Consider the following 19,036-nt stretch of genomic DNA (forward strand, 5'->3'; position numbering starts at 1 on the left):
CTTCAAATGTAGAATAAATCTCTATTGTTTCAGGTCTACAAAATAAATCTTTAATTATATTAAATAGTGAATTGCAGGTGCACCAATTCGATATAAAATTTCCAAAGGTCACTAAAAATGTACTACTTTCCTAGATACTATTATCCTTATAAAAGGGTTGAGATGTAGCTACACTAATACGGTTACTTCAAACTAATTATGGCAAGTCCTTCTATTGGGGGCTACAGTATGTCAAGAGCTGTCTGTCCCGGCTACCACTTTATGTTGTGGCTACTACTGCATGTTGTACTGGTAAAGCCTCTGTTAGCAACATGCTTATCACCCTCTGCAGGATAAGCTTCTGACTATATGGCTGTGTATGTGCATAGTTCTGTAGTAGTTTATAAATAAGAGGAATACAAGGGAATTTTTTGTCTTACAATTTTGCTGCATTGCAGATGTATATTCCAGATATCCTGTGTCACACTGAGCTTTGTCTGCAGTGCTGTCAACTTTAATGGAAATAATAATACTGGCTATTCTTTCAATCAAAATGACAAAAACCATGAAGGAACCTATTGACTCATAATGGGTCCAAAAGTTTCTATCAGTTACCAGTAGTCTGCATAATACAACTGAATTGCCAAAATCACACTTTCAAATGTCAGACATTTATGATATATCTGATATATCTTGCAAAAGAGGTATTCGGAAACCCCCTTGTTATGTTCTCAATGCTATTTTGAACAATATCTTGGATATCTATTTTTACTTTGCAAGGCATTGCAATTTGTTTCACACTTCTTTTATATCACTAAGGTGATACATTCTAAGCGACATCTCTACAATAGTATATGAATAAGTCCTGATATAGAAGTTACATATTGGTTGAGAGACCAACAATACATACATTTTTTTTATATATTCTTAATGGACTGTGTCAACTGGAAAGACCGCTTCTTATGCCGTCTACCAAAATGACCTTCTAGAGTACAAATCATTGGGCTGAAAAATAGCCTGCCCTATATTAATCTAGTTTATGGACCCTTTCATCCGCTTAGCAGAGCTGTTGGGGATACAGGACATATTTCCTCACCTTGAATTGCAATTTGAAGGGGTATATATAGTATATAGACTGAACAGTCCTAACATTAAAATCAATGACTAGAAAAATAGATAACATTGGTTATCTTGTTACAATGACACATGTTAAGTTATGGAATATAATAGACAGCAAAAAGTCAGTTTTTGAAGTTGATGTTTGAATTAGGACATTAGACTGAGTTCAGACAAATGCCAAGTTATTAAGGTTAGACGACTGGGTCACAGGCAAGTCAAAGGCAGGTCGCATAGGATGTTCCTTTCGGCAGTGTTTTTTTGTTATCATATGTGTTCCAAAGGAAGACAAATGAGGAATCAGTTAGAGGGTCATGGGCCCAAAAATGCTGTGAAAAATGTGCTGTGAAGCTGCAGACGGGTCAGAGGTTCCATGATGACATCTGTCCACTGCTGAAATCACCTACAATGGACACCTACATAGTCTAGAACTGGACTATGGAGCAATGTAAGAAGGTGGTCTAGTCTGATGAATCGTGTATTCTTTTACATAATGTTGGCAGGTGCATGTGCTACGAAGATATGGCATTATGATGTATTATGGAAACAAGGTAGGTAGAAGGAAGCAGTGTAATGTTCTGTGCAATGTCCTGGTGGGCAACCTTAAGTCCTAACTTTCATGTGGATGCTACTGTTGTAATGGCGTGTGATGCAGGGCAGATGGCATTAACCCCTTGTGTTCGTGACGCCAGGGAGTGGTCTATCCTCGATACCACCCGAAGGTATACCGCTGAATCCTGGTCTAGGCACGGGGCAATAACAACGCCAAGTTACGGACAATGGTAGCTTTACTTAGGGTAGACAGATGGTAAAGTCTATACAGTTGAGCCAGTGTCCACGGAGGTGACCAGTGACTCAGAGACCATAAAGAGTAGCTCCCACCATCCTTTTTTTTCTGTCCCTGCCTATTGCCCATCTATCCCTAACCCCCTTTAATTTTTTTTTTACTATCTGAGAAATGCCTTTTTGTCTACCTGGTAGTGTGCTCACTTACCAGGTAGACAGGCAGACTTCCCCAAGCAGATGCAATGTCACTGATGCCTGCTGGGGGGGCTGACTTCCGCCCTTAGCTCATATATACAGGGTGCCTCCAGCTGTTTCACCACTACAACTCCCAGCTTGCCCTGACATCTATTGGCTGTCAGGGTATGCTAGGAGTTGTAGTGGTGAAGCAACATGAGACAGCATGTGTTAAAAACAAAAACTTTTTGGCCATGGCAGTGGCGCTACCCTGAACCCCGCTCTCAGTCTACGCCCCCCCCCCCCCCGAACCCCGTTCTCAGTCAAAAGTCAATTTATGCCACAATTTTGGAAAATGCTGTAAAAATGTGTGACAAATGCTGTAAAATTTCATAAAATCACGCCTGGCAATAAAATCACATCTGGCAATATTTCTCCAAAAAATGCACTTTGAGTAAGAAAATGGTTAAAAATGAAAAGTGTGAACTGACACCAACCCACTTATGAGTCTAATGTGTTCACCTGGGCAATCCCCAGCAGTTGCAGCCTGATGAGATGACCAGCTACAATAATCTAACACTTAAACCAAAGCTCAAAGGCTGCATTATACAACCCACATTACTGTGTACTTGCAAGCCAAAAACCAGTCTCGTGCATGCCCCATCAGCCAAAAGAAGTAACCACAAGGTATTTACAAGAACCTTTACATTTTTATCTAATTATAGCTTATAATGCATTATTTAAGAAGAAGAAAAATTGTACTGCTTCTTTAATGGGAACCAGTCATCTATATTTAACGTATGGCAATGCGTTATATGTGGTAAAATCTTATTCATGCTCAGTTGATGTTCCTACTGGCAGCGATGGTGATGATATGAAATTTGAAAGGTGTCCTTTGCCGGCCCATAAGTAGTCACCAGGATGAGAGTTATCCTCTTCTAGTCTTATCTGTTTGGGCCGTATTTATGCTCCCTCAGCACCATCGTTCTGCTTCGCCTACTTACGGAGAAGAGTGGTAACACAGGCTGTCAATCATGCTGAGGGGGAGGGGGCATAATTACAGCCTGAGTTGACAGTACTAGAAGATGATGGCTCTTGCCCAGGAGAGTGCTTACAGGCTGGCTGGGGACACCTATCAAACTTTATATCTTCCCCATTGCTGCTTCTTGGCAAGGTTTCCAGGTTGCCAAGAGTTATATATAAAAAAAATTAATGACAGGTTCCCTTTAAATGATCTTCTAGTAATGTCTTAGAGCCAGATACCATAGGACACACTCAGAGGCTTTGTAAAGTCCATGCCATGATGGGTTAAGCTGTGGTACTTACACAAGGCAGGTTGTTTTAAAGAAATGCATCAACTGGCTGTTCATACTGTATATTATACAAGATCTTGCATTCATTTCTTAGCTGTGCCCAGTTTTCCTAGTCAAGCTTCTGCAAAGGGTAACATGAAATGAGTATTCAGAAGCTTCTACAGTGGTTATATCTCATAAATATGTAGGCAAAATATTTCTCCATCCTATTGGCTAGAAATGGGACTGGAGCTTTAACTAAGTGCCTTCATTTTACTAATCAGCTAAAGATCATTCGCTTGTCAGCTTTAAATTGCACCAGATAGCAGATTTAAAGGTAATTCATAAAGTGTCAGTTCATCATGAAGAAAAGCTAAATTTAGGCCTGCAGTCATAAGTCCCACCTTCTTTGTGTCAAGGAAATAAACCAAAGGTAGGATAATCTGCAGAAGCAATTATTTTTTGCTTCTGTCTGAATGTCAACAAGCACTAATCAATATCATCCTTTAAGCCTTGAAGACCCAAGTGTATACAATTTGTGACAATGATCTGCCACCTACTTTGCCAATCAGCATGAATTTAAGATGCCAGTTGAGGCCAGATGTAATTAGGAGGCAGCAGAATTGAATTACTGGTACACAACATTGCAGGCACAACTGAACGGCATTTGATGGTGTATTTATTTCAATTCTTTTCAGATAAGTGCTTTGTCTGTGGAGTGCTGCTTCCAGAAATCAATGTGTTGCTGCATGCAGAGAAGAAGCCCTGATCCGTTACTCTGCACGTACAGGACCCCTCAACAATGCGATCACATCACCAGAGTGATATTTTATTTTAAGGACCTACACAGATGGTTTCTTGTACATGATTGAAAACTGGAATGCCAATTTCAGCTCAGCCAAAAGAAAATGAAGAATACGGAATTAAATTGTTGCATTATGCAGGCTACCAAATATGTTTGATGTATGCTGGGGAAAATAATGGAAAATGGTGCAGTCAAGATAATGTAGTGGAAATGGAAGTTTAGTCCTCGAGTGTTGTTCTGCAGTAGAAAGGTTGTGTGTGTGTTTACTTCATTTTCATATAGCAACCTGCATGGAAATTATAGTTACATAGGTAACTTAAAACCCTTGGCCTAATGCTAAATGTATGTCAGCCTCTTATCAATTCCCTAAATAATCATATATAGCCAGGGAAGTAACTATAGGGGTGTGCAGAGGTAGCAGTAACACCCGGACCTGGTGCCTAAGGGGGTTCTGAGGCCACATATTAGAACAGCAGTATAAATGGAACATGGTAGACCGGGGTTCGAGTTATGCTTCTGTAGACAGCACTGCCATTTTCTTTTGTGACATAGGGATCCCAGAATGGAGCTTGTAGCTTCTTCTGCCTTATTGTAAGGCCTAAAGAGTAACATTCATTCTGTATCATTGCAAGGCCATCCTCTATTAACATTTCTCAAAAGGCAAAGCATTTAGTCTGTAACCTTCTCTTCTTAACCTTGAAATAGTGTATTAGTTGACGAAAAAAATGGTTTATTTTCTATCATGCGTATAGTCCTTTTTACTTTACAAGGTGCTTTGTGGCTTATAGAACCTTTGTGTGCTTTCTCATGATCTGCAGATGTTTTGTTTGAATAGATTATCTTGGAAAATGCAGTTTTCTTTATGGGAATAATTAGCAGCTAGAAGTCGGAATGCATATTCCTTTCCGAAATAAGCTTTCACACTTCTTTGATGCTTAAAGACAATTACGCTAATTACCTCTCCAATGTCATCTGCTCCTATTTGATTGTTTATTTTTTATTATGCTTGAATTAGTAGATTACTCATCTGCTGTGTACAATAAAGTAGTTAGCTGTACTTAATTTCCTGTGAGGTTGATGGAGATGCTTTCTCCATAGTGATTATTAAAGGAAGGTCCTTGGCCATTGTATGCTAATGCCAAAGCACTTTAAAAGATATCAAAGAACATCTAATGGAGGATTCAGGCGAGGCATAATTACAGTGACTGGATGTAGCTTATTAGTATCTGACTTTAATGTTACTTTTATAGCAAAAGCTTTAATATTGTATGAGGAGATGAGAGTTCACTGGAAATAAGATACATAATATGCACTATTGTTTGTATTCCCTGTTTGCTGGAAGGAAAATTGCTGCTTTCTAATCTGGTATCACAACAGTGTAGGATAAGTGTTTAAGTCGGAGATAGACAAGCAATCGTCTCTATCCATTGCTTCTGTTTATTGTCTCCTAGTTTATGGATGGAAATGGAGTTTTAACATTTGTGTCAGAAGAGCATTCAATAGTAAGGAATTGTGTTTTTGTACTGGGAGAATAGAAGGAATTGTGTTCTTGTACTAGGCGAATTGAAGGGATTGTGTTCTTGTACTGGGAGAATAGCAATTAATTATGTTCTTGTACTGGGAGAATAGCAACGTATTGTGTTATTGCACTAGGAGAATAGCAAAGGATTGTGTTATAGTGATAGGAGAAAAATATAATGTATAAGGGATGATGATAGGCACTATAAATATAAAACCAGCCTATTACATACTGTGTAATTTTGGCTTGCTCCCAACAGCATGGTGTATGTGGAATATTGACGTATGGAAATATGTTATATTACTATATTAGTTACAGGAGGTCAATCCCTTGAGGTGACTATAATAAGCAATATATTTACCACAGGCCATAGTTCCAATGACATATCTCTTCACAGCTGATGTTAATTATCCTCTAGTACCTGGAGGTTATAAAAAAAATGCCAATGATTTTGCTAGGAACATGGCAATTATGGGTCAAAGCGTAATATGCTGTCTCTCAGGGCACTATTCTTTTGCACTTCCAACCCTCTATCTTGTGGGTGTATGTCATTTGTAGGAATATGATCAAAAATGAAATTTTCAAGGAAGTATTAAAGAAAAGAAGCCATTACCTCGGGGTTTTGCTCTTGAGCACTTTAGACTCTTCAATGTACAAGGAATGTCATTAGGAGATATACAAGTTCCTTACCACTATAGTCTCCGCAATGATAAGTATGGCAAATTACACATTTCAAAATAATTGCCACTTATGGCTCTACTCATCTATTCAGTAGTACGACTCATTACTTCGGGATATATTGTGTTTGAATTTCAAATTACAAGTTATTTTTAAACAGTTAGAAACGGATGAAGGCGTGAAACAGAGCAATTGGAATCAAGGTTGTGGAAATGTGAAAAGATGATACATACAGTATATGTGCAGCATATAGGTCACTTCCATCCTGGTTTTAAGATAATATGGTTAGTTAGTAGACTTTGATTTGATATGACATCATATTCATATACTTTGTTTATTGCTCCGGTTAATATTTGCCATTACATTTGCTACCACATGTATTAGAACTCAATGATTGTAGAGCCCCTTTGCGTGTTTTGACTTACATGTTCTTTCCTCCTTGTCCGAAACTCTTTTTACTTTAAGTAATATAAGTATCCTTTTGTCCTCATGAAAAAAAAACAACAGAAATGATTAAGGCCAAATCAATGATACACTTGTTCACACTGTAGTCATTGACTCCAGGAATGACACAGTGATATAAAAACAGATCAAATGTTAGTAAAAGGCAACCACATTGTTAAATATTACAATATACAAGAATATTCTTTTTCTATCACTGTGTTTATTCTAAAACTCTTCTAAAAACACATGTGATTGTGAACTCCTAACGTGTTCTTCATCTTTTTATGTTTAGAGCATTTATGATGTATAGGAAATGGCAGGCCAATAATATGTGAAGGATCATGGTATATAACATCTTATAAAACATGATGCAAGATTCCAAAGATTAAACATCTGTAAAATTTCATGTCAATCAAATGACTTTAATATTTGTTGTAACCAGTCTATGTGTGCATCCCAGTTGTATTATTGGTGAACAACTGCATGTGTATTAACATACTAACAACTGCAGACACACAGTAAACGCAATAACTGAGTCTACAGCTTTGGTTAAACTAACACCAGTTAATATTAACTAACAAAACTAACCAGGAACTAAAGCATGCTATACTAACCTCACTTTCTACTAACCATGCAGAGACACAGCAAACTGTTCCAGTTACTGACTCTGCCCGTTTTTCTCTTTTTACTACTAACTTGTAAATAGCAAACTCACTAACATCAACTGCCTGTCCTGTCTTCTCAATTGTCTGGTGATGTGATTCAACTGAGTGTGATAACTCAGAGGAAATGATCTGGAGTCTGCAATGCTCATTTACTAACGTTTTTACTACTAACAACACTAACAATATTAAACACACTAATGTACTGAAACAGTTCTGTGCTATTCACCCTAACAATAGACACGGTTTCGGTTTACTGAGAAACCAAAAGAAAAAGTTCAGTGTTAAAGAGAAACTGTAACCAGGAGAAGTTCCTTTTAGAGTAGGGCACCTGGAGAATGCCCTGTCATGGCTGAGCTAGTGCGTGCAATTGTACCAACTACATGGCCCAACATGTGCCAAATAAAAAGGGCTCCCCCTTACGTGACTCTTAAGATACTTGCTGTTTCTTAGGAATTATAACTGCTGGGAAATGTACCCAAATAATAAGCGGCATAATCATCTCCATTTTTGGAGACAGTTTAGCACGTACTATTGCACATTCTAGTTTAGCATCATTACGGCTTTTTATAGATTTAATAAATGTAAAGGGGCCTGTCCTGGTGACAGGTTCCCTTTAACAGACTCCTCCTAATAATATTCACCAGGGTTATGATACATTTTTTTGTGAGTGAGGCTATGTATGAAGTTTTTATTTGTCAGTTTTGGGGATCCTTAGTACCCCTTTGTACAACATATGCAGGTTCATTTAAATTTTTTGGGTGAACTATGCTTTTATTTATCAACCAACATGGCATATTATTAGTGATTTAATTGTGATGTACCTTAAATAAGTGAAAATTCCAGTAACATGATTACTGTACCACTCCAACATCAGACAGGGTTGTTCTGTACTGGACTTCATTGTATTATCTCTTGGTCTTGTTACCTTATGACAACATCTGAGGATCTTGAGTTGTCTTGTTGTCTACATTTATTCTTAAAGACATCTAAAGTATTCAGGCCCAAAAGTGGAAGTTCAGACTTGTGGATATAACCCTGTTTTTGTAACCTATACAGAATATACATACAAATCTTTATTATGTATCATGGGGGGGACTTTACCAAGATTGGCATGTTTCATGCTGGTCTTAAGGAAGCCCCCTGCCAGTGTACTCTCGCAGTGGCCCATGTGGCAGCCTCTGAAATGTACACCAGCTCAGAAGAGCTGGTGTAGGGGGGGGAGATCAAGAACCCTTTGTGAGAGCATCATAACCAGCCTCTCTGACCTATTGAGCACTGCAGAGATCTGCCAAAATTTTGCAACTTTTGGCCATTCTGCATCAGGTGCAGAGTTGAATAAATACCCCCTATATGTTTCATTTATATAAGATATAATTGTAGCTAATATTGCAGTACTATTTTTCTTACCAAGTGTTGAGTAGAACTTATACATTTAGGATTTTTTGCATTACTTAGCTTCATACATAGCCTCCCACATACCTACCTTAGGGTAATGGCAGGAAGGTCCTTTGCTGTGCCTTGTATTTATTGTGGCAGATATCTGTAGTTTCTACTTACCCATTATAAGAACTTAGATCATATTAGCTCTAGTTTCTAAAGCCTGACTTACATGACTGGCAAAGACCTTGTGAACCATTACCTCTAGGGGTCATTTCACCTATATGTTATTGCAACCATCAAGATTTGTTAAAGTAAATTCTGAACCCAATTTCCAGAAATCATGTCTTTCCTCTGACTGCAAACAAATGTTTAGTGACTAGAGTAGCTTGCCATGATGTTCAACTGTCTTGTGGAAAACAGTATTTTGCTTTAGTGCACCTTAGAAGCTAAATTTCAAATTGCGCTTTCTAATTCTTTGTGGAACAAATTATTTCTTTCCCATTCAAGTAGAGAATCTTGCATGTTTTCCTTTTTTTTTTTTTTTTTTTTTTGACAGATTTACCAGTAATGCATGCAAAAAAATAAAGAACTATGCAAAGTGTCTTACTAAGTAGTTCCAACTCTTTGTGACAATAATACTAATGCAAAATGCACGCATAACGCTTCATAACATAAAAGGCAATGCTTAAAATTCTCGTGCAAATAATAACTAATACCTACTAACTTCCAATGCATGCTGAAGGCTCGACTGAGAGCATCTGCAGTTAACCTATCAATTGATCTACTAATCTACAGCATGACACACTTGATATATTATCAGTGTATTACCCTGTCTGACTCTAACCATAAATTGCTTTGCTAATAATTGTTGTAAGATCTCATCTTGGAATGTGAGGTTGTCTTTATTCAATGTGATTGGCATAAATGTCCACTTCAAGCCCTTATGGAGATTTATGCCTGGTCATTACAGGTCTCTTTCTAATGAACATCTACTGTGAATTTCTTCTTTTTTAAGGGGTTGTATGCTTTCAGGTACTTTGCTTAAATATATATACTTTGGTGTATATCCTTGTAAATCCTTGGTACATCTTAACACTTCATCTGGGATATACAAAGGTTAACATAGTGCATGCTTGCATAAACACTAAAATTAGTTTCATGTACAATTCTTACCTTATGAGCAAAGAAAGTATCTATAGTATGATGCCATTCATTGGACCAACCTAGCATGTAAACCTAGTAATGACATATAATTTAGTTTGGATATATATATATATATATATATATATATATATATATATATGGACTGGACATTGAATCATAATATTTAAAAACATACATAAAATATATAATTTGCCTTTATAGTCAATAAAACATAGTCTTTATTTATCTTGTATGCCACATTTAATAGTAAGAGGGTAAACTGTTTGTTGCCTGCTACAATGACTGGCATTTTACTGGTTATATCAAAGATATTTGTTGACCCAAGAAGTTATCATACTATTCTGCTGTTGTCCTTTCTTTGTTATAAACATACTGACACTTTACAAATATATTAAGCCTTGTACATCAAACTGGGGGAGAGGAAAAAAAAAGTGTTCTTGTTGCCCATTGGTACCAACCAGAGTTCAGCTTCCTGGGCCCTTATTGGTCACCGCCAGCACTGCACACAGATTTTCTTTGCAACAGGCATACTAGGGGCCCAATATAGATTGGGGGCTTGCCTACAGGTGTTCTTCCTCAAGCTATAGAGCACAACATGCATTGATCTTAATACCAAAAAGATTCTGTTGGCCACATGGACAGTGGAGATATTTCCAATGTGGAGATTTGTATACAAATATAACGAACATTTTTCCTCCCAGTTTATGTAAAGTGTCTGTGATGACAAGAGACATGCAACATAATAGACTACTATGCTTTGTTAGATGAGATTAACTAGTGTTTCATTGTTCTCTGATCATATTTTAAGCAAATACTGTGGTAATTGAGGTTACGCAGCTCCTCCAGATGACTGCCTTTTCACTGCCGAGCCCCTTCTGATTATGGTGTTGAAAGCTTAAAGTTAACTCTTAATACAGATTATTAGAAATGTTGATGTCCTTTGTTCTAGTAAAGCTCACAATTGTGACAATGACATACTTCTATCATGGACATATATTTGTGTTCTCCTTTGAAAGGGCTATTAATCTGAATGAGCCTAAACATTCTTATTTTCCTTGTTTTTTTTTTGTTGTGACTCTCTTTGAAATAGTTCGTTTTGTGCATGTTTGTATACCCTACAAAGTAAACACGTATTCATGTTATACTGTCCCTCAGGATGATTCAAATTTTTCAAGATGCATGCATAAGACTTAGATAAACAGCAGCTGTAATCTTGTTATATTGTGCAGTACCTGGATGAAAGGCATTGTTGCTAAGCCTCAATGCATCTGCAAAGATTAATGGAAAACACATTAATAGCTTTTAAATAAACAGAAGTCTTTTCACTCAGATGATGAAGGATGAATAGAAACCTTTCAGAATTGGGATTATGGAAGCACTTTGAAAATATCTTTTACTTTTAGTCGGGTTTCATACAGTTCAGGTTAAAGGTACTGAAACAGCAGTGTATCTTTACATACCCTTTATTATTTACCTTTGTTTACTTTTATTAAGCTTCTCTGCCTTAATATATTTTTACAAAAATATATGAATATGGCAGCGCAAGTTAGGCTGGGTTTACATATGTCCAGCATCCAGCATAGGTGAACTCAGCCTAGATCTCGACATGACTGATGTCACAACTAATGACAAGTTTTCATCAGCATTCCTTGTTTCATACAGCATTCCTTGTTTCTGGAAAGTGGACAGGAGAACGCAGCAAGCTGCGTCTCCCTGTCCAGTGCTCTCCAGTGTGTCCAACCATATGGCATCAAAATTCAGACGCTGGATGATTGTGAACTGTGCCATTCAAATGAATGGGATCAGTTCTAGCATCAGTTTCCCTACGGTGTACGTCGGAGGGAAGCTATGCCGGACGCCTGCTATATGTGAACCCAGCCAAAGCAAATGCTGGGGTTTAGGCTTTTGTCCCTTCTATACTCTCAGGTTAGTAGTTCAGTGGCAGTTTTCTGTTAAAATGTGTGCCAGAATGGTTGTGATGGATCTGCTGTCCTGAAAACAAATGTTCAGCTCAGCGCTGAATTGACACGGTGCTCAGCTGACAGCAACAAGAGAAATGAAAGAAGCATTATTATTCAGATTTTTTTTAAACAAATTTAATAGGAAGACCTTTATGCAAATATCTTGTCTATAACAAATTAAACCCCAAAACAACATGTATACTGCACAAAAATCTCTATGGGGGAGATTTATCAAAACCTGTCCAGAAGAAAAGTTGCTGAGTTGCCCATAAAAACACATCAGATTGCTTCTTTCCTATTTAACAAGGCCTCTGCAAAATGAAAGAAGCGATCTGATTGGTTGCTATGGGCAACTCTTCCTCTGGACAGGTTTTGATAAATCTTCCACTATGAGTTTAGCTTGTGTAGTAAAAATTCTATTTATGTGCCAATTTTAACACCCTTACTCCTAAATATTCTTAAACAGTAAATTTCAGTATACACTTTTCATCCTCCCTTTTCATCTTTTTTCCTAACAAAAAGGGCAACTGATCCCCAAAGAAGGTATAAGGTGAATCCCATTCTCCTTTCTTCTGTTATCAATTTACTGATGAAAAAGATGAAGGTGAGGGCAAATCCCTTTAATGCTATAGTATCCTTAGCCCAATGGGACATGGGGGATTTATATTTGCTGCCATGAACAGGATCAAATTTTTCTCTTACGAAATTGTGGAAGGTTCTAAAAGAGTTTCTTTAAGAAAAACTTTGCTGACTTTCTTCTAGGATAAGACCAGATCCTAATTTTGGCACTAAATATATGGCTCATACACAAAGACATAACATAAAAATGTGAGTTGTTGATTCTGTAAGTAATATGAACATTCTAAAAACTAAAAATATCAGCCATATTTAAACAAATATTTTTTAGAATTTATTTGTCACTTACTATGAGATACTTACCAAAATGTTTATATCGTATTGTAAAATTACCTATTGAATTTTTTTCCATTGAATTATGAATGTTGCTTTATATTCTTTTACACAGAAATGTATGGAAACATTGTCTACTACATGTTGAGAAACAGGACTGTTACATTAAAGAATAAACACTATTTTAATCAATGGCTAAACCTAAAATACACAAAAAAAAATAAAAAAAAATAAAACTGCATTGGTAACATTCACTAGTACATTTAGGTAAGTTACCAGTGCAGGAGAATAGAATAATATAAACTATTAGTGACCACAATAAAATGAAAAAGCTTAAATTTTTTCTTAGATTAAAATGTCAGTACAGGTCTAAATTATAAGTAAGGCATTATAATATTTGAATATTTCAAGAAGTCTTTTTATTCTGTATTATAGGTTTAGTCACCTTGTGCTGGAACTTGAATATCCTTATTTTCTTATGTTCTTTTTAGGAACCATTTGGGCAAAGCTGATACACTGTACTTTGCCTAGCACAAGGCATAAAGAGTGGTGCATGCAATTCTGTGTTGTGCATCATATCCTCAGGTTGCATCAGGCCTGTCACAGAGTATAAGTTTTGCCTAGAGGATTCCTGGTAAAACTGAGTTAAGATCTGCTATGTTATTTTCATATACAATGTTGCAGTACATTACACAATAGAGACCAATGGTGCCCAAAGTACATTATTGACTTAAAATTGGCCTATTGGGTTTTATTGTGGACCAATGTTAATCTTTTCATTAAATAAGATGGTATTAGTGGCAAAGGCCACTAATGCCAATTTTAATATTGCATCATCAACATTGCTCTTTTACATTAATCTTCTTGACTCAAATCTGAGGTCTGAGGTTATACAAATTCCAGCTTTTCTGATTGTAATGCTCACACCCTCTTTCTGTCTCATCTCTTTTTCTCTATATATTGAGTTGGCCTTAATCAAGAAATATAAAGTAAAAAAAATATATATTTTCTATTGTCAAGTCAAGATATATATATATATATATATATATATATATATATATAGTATAATTTTAATGTCAGCATTTTGACCCATATCTTTTAAGAATGTAAAAAAAAAATTCTATTATTACCCATAATGTTTTTCCATTCCATGTCTTTTTTCCATTCTTTTGGAAGTCTTAGCTTACAGTCATGCTACGTTGCGACTTATTGTATCTGTATAGCTTGCACTAATAGTACAAATGATTACATTATTACTGAAGCAGATACATGTGCAAGTGTTTTAAAAAGAGAAACCAGGCTTACTGGTAATATATAGCACTTAACACAAAAACAACTGGGCATGAGGACTAAACTGTATTTAGAAAATGGTGAAAAGAGTTTAACAGAAGGAAAAACAGAAAACATGCACAGCGGCACACTACATATAATAACACTCAATGCCATTTTCACTTGCTAGAGTATGGTTGCCAGCAGGGGCAGATGGTGGCAGCTTTCTAGCTTACACGCTATTGTTTGTTTGCGTGCTGAGAAAAAGCAGGTTGAGGAAATCACATGACATTACTGTGCAGAAAGGATTTGGAGAAGACAGGAAGGCTAATATACTCTAACTAAAACAAATAGTCATTTCTTAGAATTGCATAATTCTTCCTAAACTTTACAAAATCATATATATTAGCATAAGCGAGAACTTCCCAATTGTCTTTACCCGTGGCAACTGTCTGGCCACATGTTCTGTGCAAGGAATACTCTGATAAACAAAAAGGTACATATGTCTATAAACGTTGACCTCTGTAACATCTGCTCAATAGAGTCTCTGGGCTGCGATTCCTTGCAGTGTGTAAATCTGTGTACTCCTGGCTGTCACTAATTCATGCATGCTTCTTACATCTGATAAGCTTTAGACATATGTTACTGCTCAGATTCCTTTTCTAGATTAACTTCTATGCAGAGTACTTGTTTCAACAACACGTAAGTATTTACCAAAAAATGTACATGTATATAATTGTGGATGGCTAGGTTTGTATTTTAGTTGGAGCTAAATCGAACCTATAGATTTATAGTCTTTTTTTAAACATATTTTATTACATTGAAACCAAATCCTGAATCAGATTATTAACTTATTGTTTGTTCGAACAATTGAAATGCTTCAAATACTAACAATCTTCTAACAATTTCTTGGTATCTATAGTGATTATAGTCCAATCTTAAAACATAGCATACTTCTGTCATGGCTTTATTTCATATATACAAAGTGGAAATAAAAACATAAGCAGATGTAATTATATTTTAAAAGAACTCATGCATTACAGAATTAGGCAATCCTTTTAAAGCAACTTTAAACTATTTTTGTGGGTTGCTACATGGAAAGGCTTAGAACTGAAATGGAACCAGTAAAGTCTTGCTACATTTTTTGGCTTATTTTTTTTCTAGATACCATGACAGAAGTGTGTCTGTAAGCATGACTAACAATTTTAACAATGTTTTGTCCTAAATTTGCTATGAATGTATCTGATTAATATTACTGACCAATAAAGAACTAATAATACAACATTCTAACAAATCTCTATTAACTTACTAAAGTTCTAATCTTGTAGTAACCTTTATACTAACAGTGTGATATTCTAACCTGATCTGTCCTGGGTGCAACCAATAAGGAAGATTTATTTTTATCCTTTTCCGTAATGTTTATGTTCAGAGACATTGACTATGAGCAACTTGTGTGTTCAATTGGTAGATGCCCAGCATGCTGTAAGGGGGATTTTCTTAGCTACCATCTAAGCATCCTAAAAGAGGTCCTGATGCTTAAGATAACTGCCCAGGGTGACCTTACCTACAATAGGGAGAGTCGAAGACACAATCTTGATTTCTCAAATGCATTTTCAAGAAAGCAATAGGACATTTATGTTGCATGGGTACCTATGTTAAGCTGTTTTGGTAAATTCTTTTTAGAATAAAATTTTTAGTATAGTATACCAATTGACCAATGATTAATATGGCTTTTATTGCTGTTTCAAGCCATATTAAATATGCCAAAAAATTGTTGATTTCCTTCTGGTTGCTCCAGTGACGTGATCACTGTCTGTTCCATGGGCTCTGAAGGGCCTGTCTCTATGTTAAAGCCCTCTAAACCTAAAATACAAGTTTATTTAATATAAAATGGGGAATTGCGAAATACATATGTAAACATAAAGTGTCACCACCAGCAATGTTAATGCACTGTTTTCTATTTTTAAAAATTCATGTTGATTATTGGATTATCCATGATTTAATATCATATGACAATAAGCCATGCTCTAACACAATTATAGTGTGAGCCCAAGCTACCTCAGTAAACATTTTTTCACTGTTAAAAGATTTACTCTGTAGTGCTGGGAACATATAAAAGGATTAGATGGAAGGGAATACACATGTGCCTTTATGGACAAGGCATGCTTAACAAGGTTATTACATCTTTATCCTGTTAACAGCCCTTATAAAGCACTAAGAACCTTACATTGGTTACTTTTCATTAAGATTTTTTTGTGTACATATGTATTTTTTTAAATATTTTATTATCTGTTTTATATTAAATAACTGATATTTAAGGTTTATTGCTATTTTAAGGATATTGCTGGGCCATCTAAGTGTCATTGATGGGGAAAGAAGACAATAGTTAATCATCAGGTGGCTCTTAGCTTTCCACTGTGAAAAAAGTACTAGGGAATTTACTGCTTTAATATAAAATAAAATCTACTATATAAAATACTTGGTAAAGTTCATAAAAGCACAAACTTCTAGTTGGCAATAGGGGAGCAGCTAATACTGAACAAATCAGACATGTTTAAGCAGACTATTTTTGCTTAAAAATAGAAATGTTACTAAATCCAATGTAATCTCTGGCTATCTAGAGAGCAAAAAAGGTCAGTAGTAAATGTGGTCATAGAAATGTTGAGTTCGATGGGGTCTAAGTTTGACCTGTAATAACCTTCATAGACTTCCAGAGAGAGAGATGAAAATGTTAGCTATCTCTGCACACTGCATGGGAGACCTTAACCCAAGAAAGTACTTCACATGTCACTGTATACAATGATGACATATTATGTATACAGATAATGTTAACTTATATTTATTTGCATAATCACATAGCTAGAGGTAACATAACCCCACCAGTTTAGTACCCTGCCTCTTTTAAAAAAGCTTAGTGAACTACTGCTCCTCAAGAAGTAGTGGCTCTTCCAATCACTGCATCTTCTATGGCTATGCTTCAGCTGTTGAATACATATTAATAAAGTTCCTTAATACTTACCCTTACAGCTTTTTTTTAAATAGAAATTAAGATGCCAGGGATGACTACTGTTTACAATGAAATAAGGAGTGCAGACATAAGTATATGCCCACTTTTTGTAGTTGAAGAATTTGAAAATAGATGATTTTTTTTTAATGCTATTTACCTGAGAAAGAGTATGTGTTAATTGTCTTCTTTTCCCCCCCAAAAAAAAAGATAAAAAAAAAGAAAATCCTTTGTCAGGGCTAAACAACCTTGTTTGAGAACTATTTTACTGCATGCCATTCCGAGCACAAGATCCTAGCCTTGGGCTGACTACAAGAGTACAGTATATTCAGAGTGTGCTCCATCAGTCAGCCAACTGTTAAACGTTATAGTTTCACAGCCTATAAAGGATCATATGTTGCTTACCTCTGGCCTAACATTTCCACTAACACATATGCTGCCTTTTTACCAGAACAAACACGTTGCATGTTTGTCCTTATTAATGTGGATTCATGTGATACTTGCCTTAACTACATCTGTCTCCTGGACTAAATGTTTTTTTTTTTTACATAATAAACAAGCAAGGACTCGTACAAAATCGATTGCCAGTACCAAGGACTTGACTACAAGCTTGTCTATGTTCATACTTAAAGGGGTACTCTGCTCCTAGACATCTTATCCCGCAATCTCAGCTGCGGCACCCCAGACATCCGAAGCACGGAGCGTACTTCGCTCCGTGTCGGATGACTGGTGATGCAGGGTGGAGGCTCGTGACGTCACGGTCATGCCCCGCTCGTGACGTCACAGCCACGCCCCCTCAATGCAAGTCTATAGGAGGGGGCTTGACGGCCACCACTCCCCCTCCCTTAGACTTGCATTGAGGGGGCGTGACCATGATGTCACGAGACTCCGGCGCTGCACCCGACCCTCTAAATGAATGCCGGGTGCAGCAGGGAGATTGCGATCAGGCATCTTATCCCCTATTCTTTGGATAGGGGATAAGATGTCTAGGGGCAGAGTAGCCCTTTAAGATGTTTTATGGTCTACAGCATGGAATTCACTAACCTACTAACAAGTGACCTGGGATGTGCATGCCTTGTACAGAAAAAGGATTTTGGACAAGATTCATCAAGACCTACAGTATGTAGAGGAAGAGTGGTGCAGTTGCCCATAGCAACCAATCAGATTGCTTCTTCTATTTTTCAGAGGAATTTTCAAAAATTAAAGAAGCAATCTGATTGGTTGCTATGGGCAACTGGTCAACTTTTACTCTTCCCAGGTTTGATGAATTTTCCTTTGTTCCTAAAAAAATGGCAACATTTTCAATCTTATGTTCTAGCAACTAACTGGGCAATAGAACCCTCTTGAAAAGACACTATGGATTTTCAGAGGACTGAGTACTTTAAAGCTTCCCTTTTCATCTATCCATCTATTTATCTAGCGATCTAGCGGTCATTACAGAAAGTAATAATAGATGTGCAGGTTTTGTATTGAAATAAAGCAATAACCATTCAGCAATAACAATAATTTCTAAATGACCTAAGTAAAAAAAAAAAAAAAAAGATTATAGCGGATACTACTACTAGTACTTCTACTCTTACTACTACAAATCATCATCATCCACAATGTTTACATTTAATGTCTAATCAGTGTTTAAGTGCAGTTACATAATTGTCAATATATATCTAAGATTGTTTTGTATAACTATTAAACGGATTGTAAACTATGTACAATGTAATCTCCTTATATCTTATGTTATACTTTTCATGCGGAAACGTCTGTTCAATAAAGTCTAGCTGCTTTTATAAAAACCTTCAATATGATACTAATTGATCATGTTTCTCTGTGGGAATGTATAGAGCTAATAAACTACACTGCAACTAAGACTACAAAATGGTGTTCATTTACTCAT

At 36.3% G+C, this 19,036-nt stretch overlaps 1 long non-coding RNA gene across 2 annotated transcripts in view; it reads left to right on the forward strand.

The window, feature by feature from the left end:
• LOC130281827 (uncharacterized) overlaps nt 1-17,690 on the forward strand; it is a 61,100-nt gene extending 43,410 nt beyond the window's left edge. For both annotated transcript variants that reach the window (XR_008846120.1, XR_008846119.1), the window contains exon 6: nt 4,046-17,690. This is a non-coding gene — a long non-coding RNA (uncharacterized LOC130281827). The remainder of the gene's footprint in view (nt 1-4,045) is intronic.
• Nucleotides 17,691-19,036: the final 1,346 nt, after the last annotated feature.

The sequence above is a fragment of the Hyla sarda genome, chromosome 1 (genome assembly GCF_029499605.1).
Source record: "Hyla sarda isolate aHylSar1 chromosome 1, aHylSar1.hap1, whole genome shotgun sequence".
NCBI classification, from domain to species: Eukaryota; Metazoa; Chordata; class Amphibia; order Anura; family Hylidae; genus Hyla; species Hyla sarda.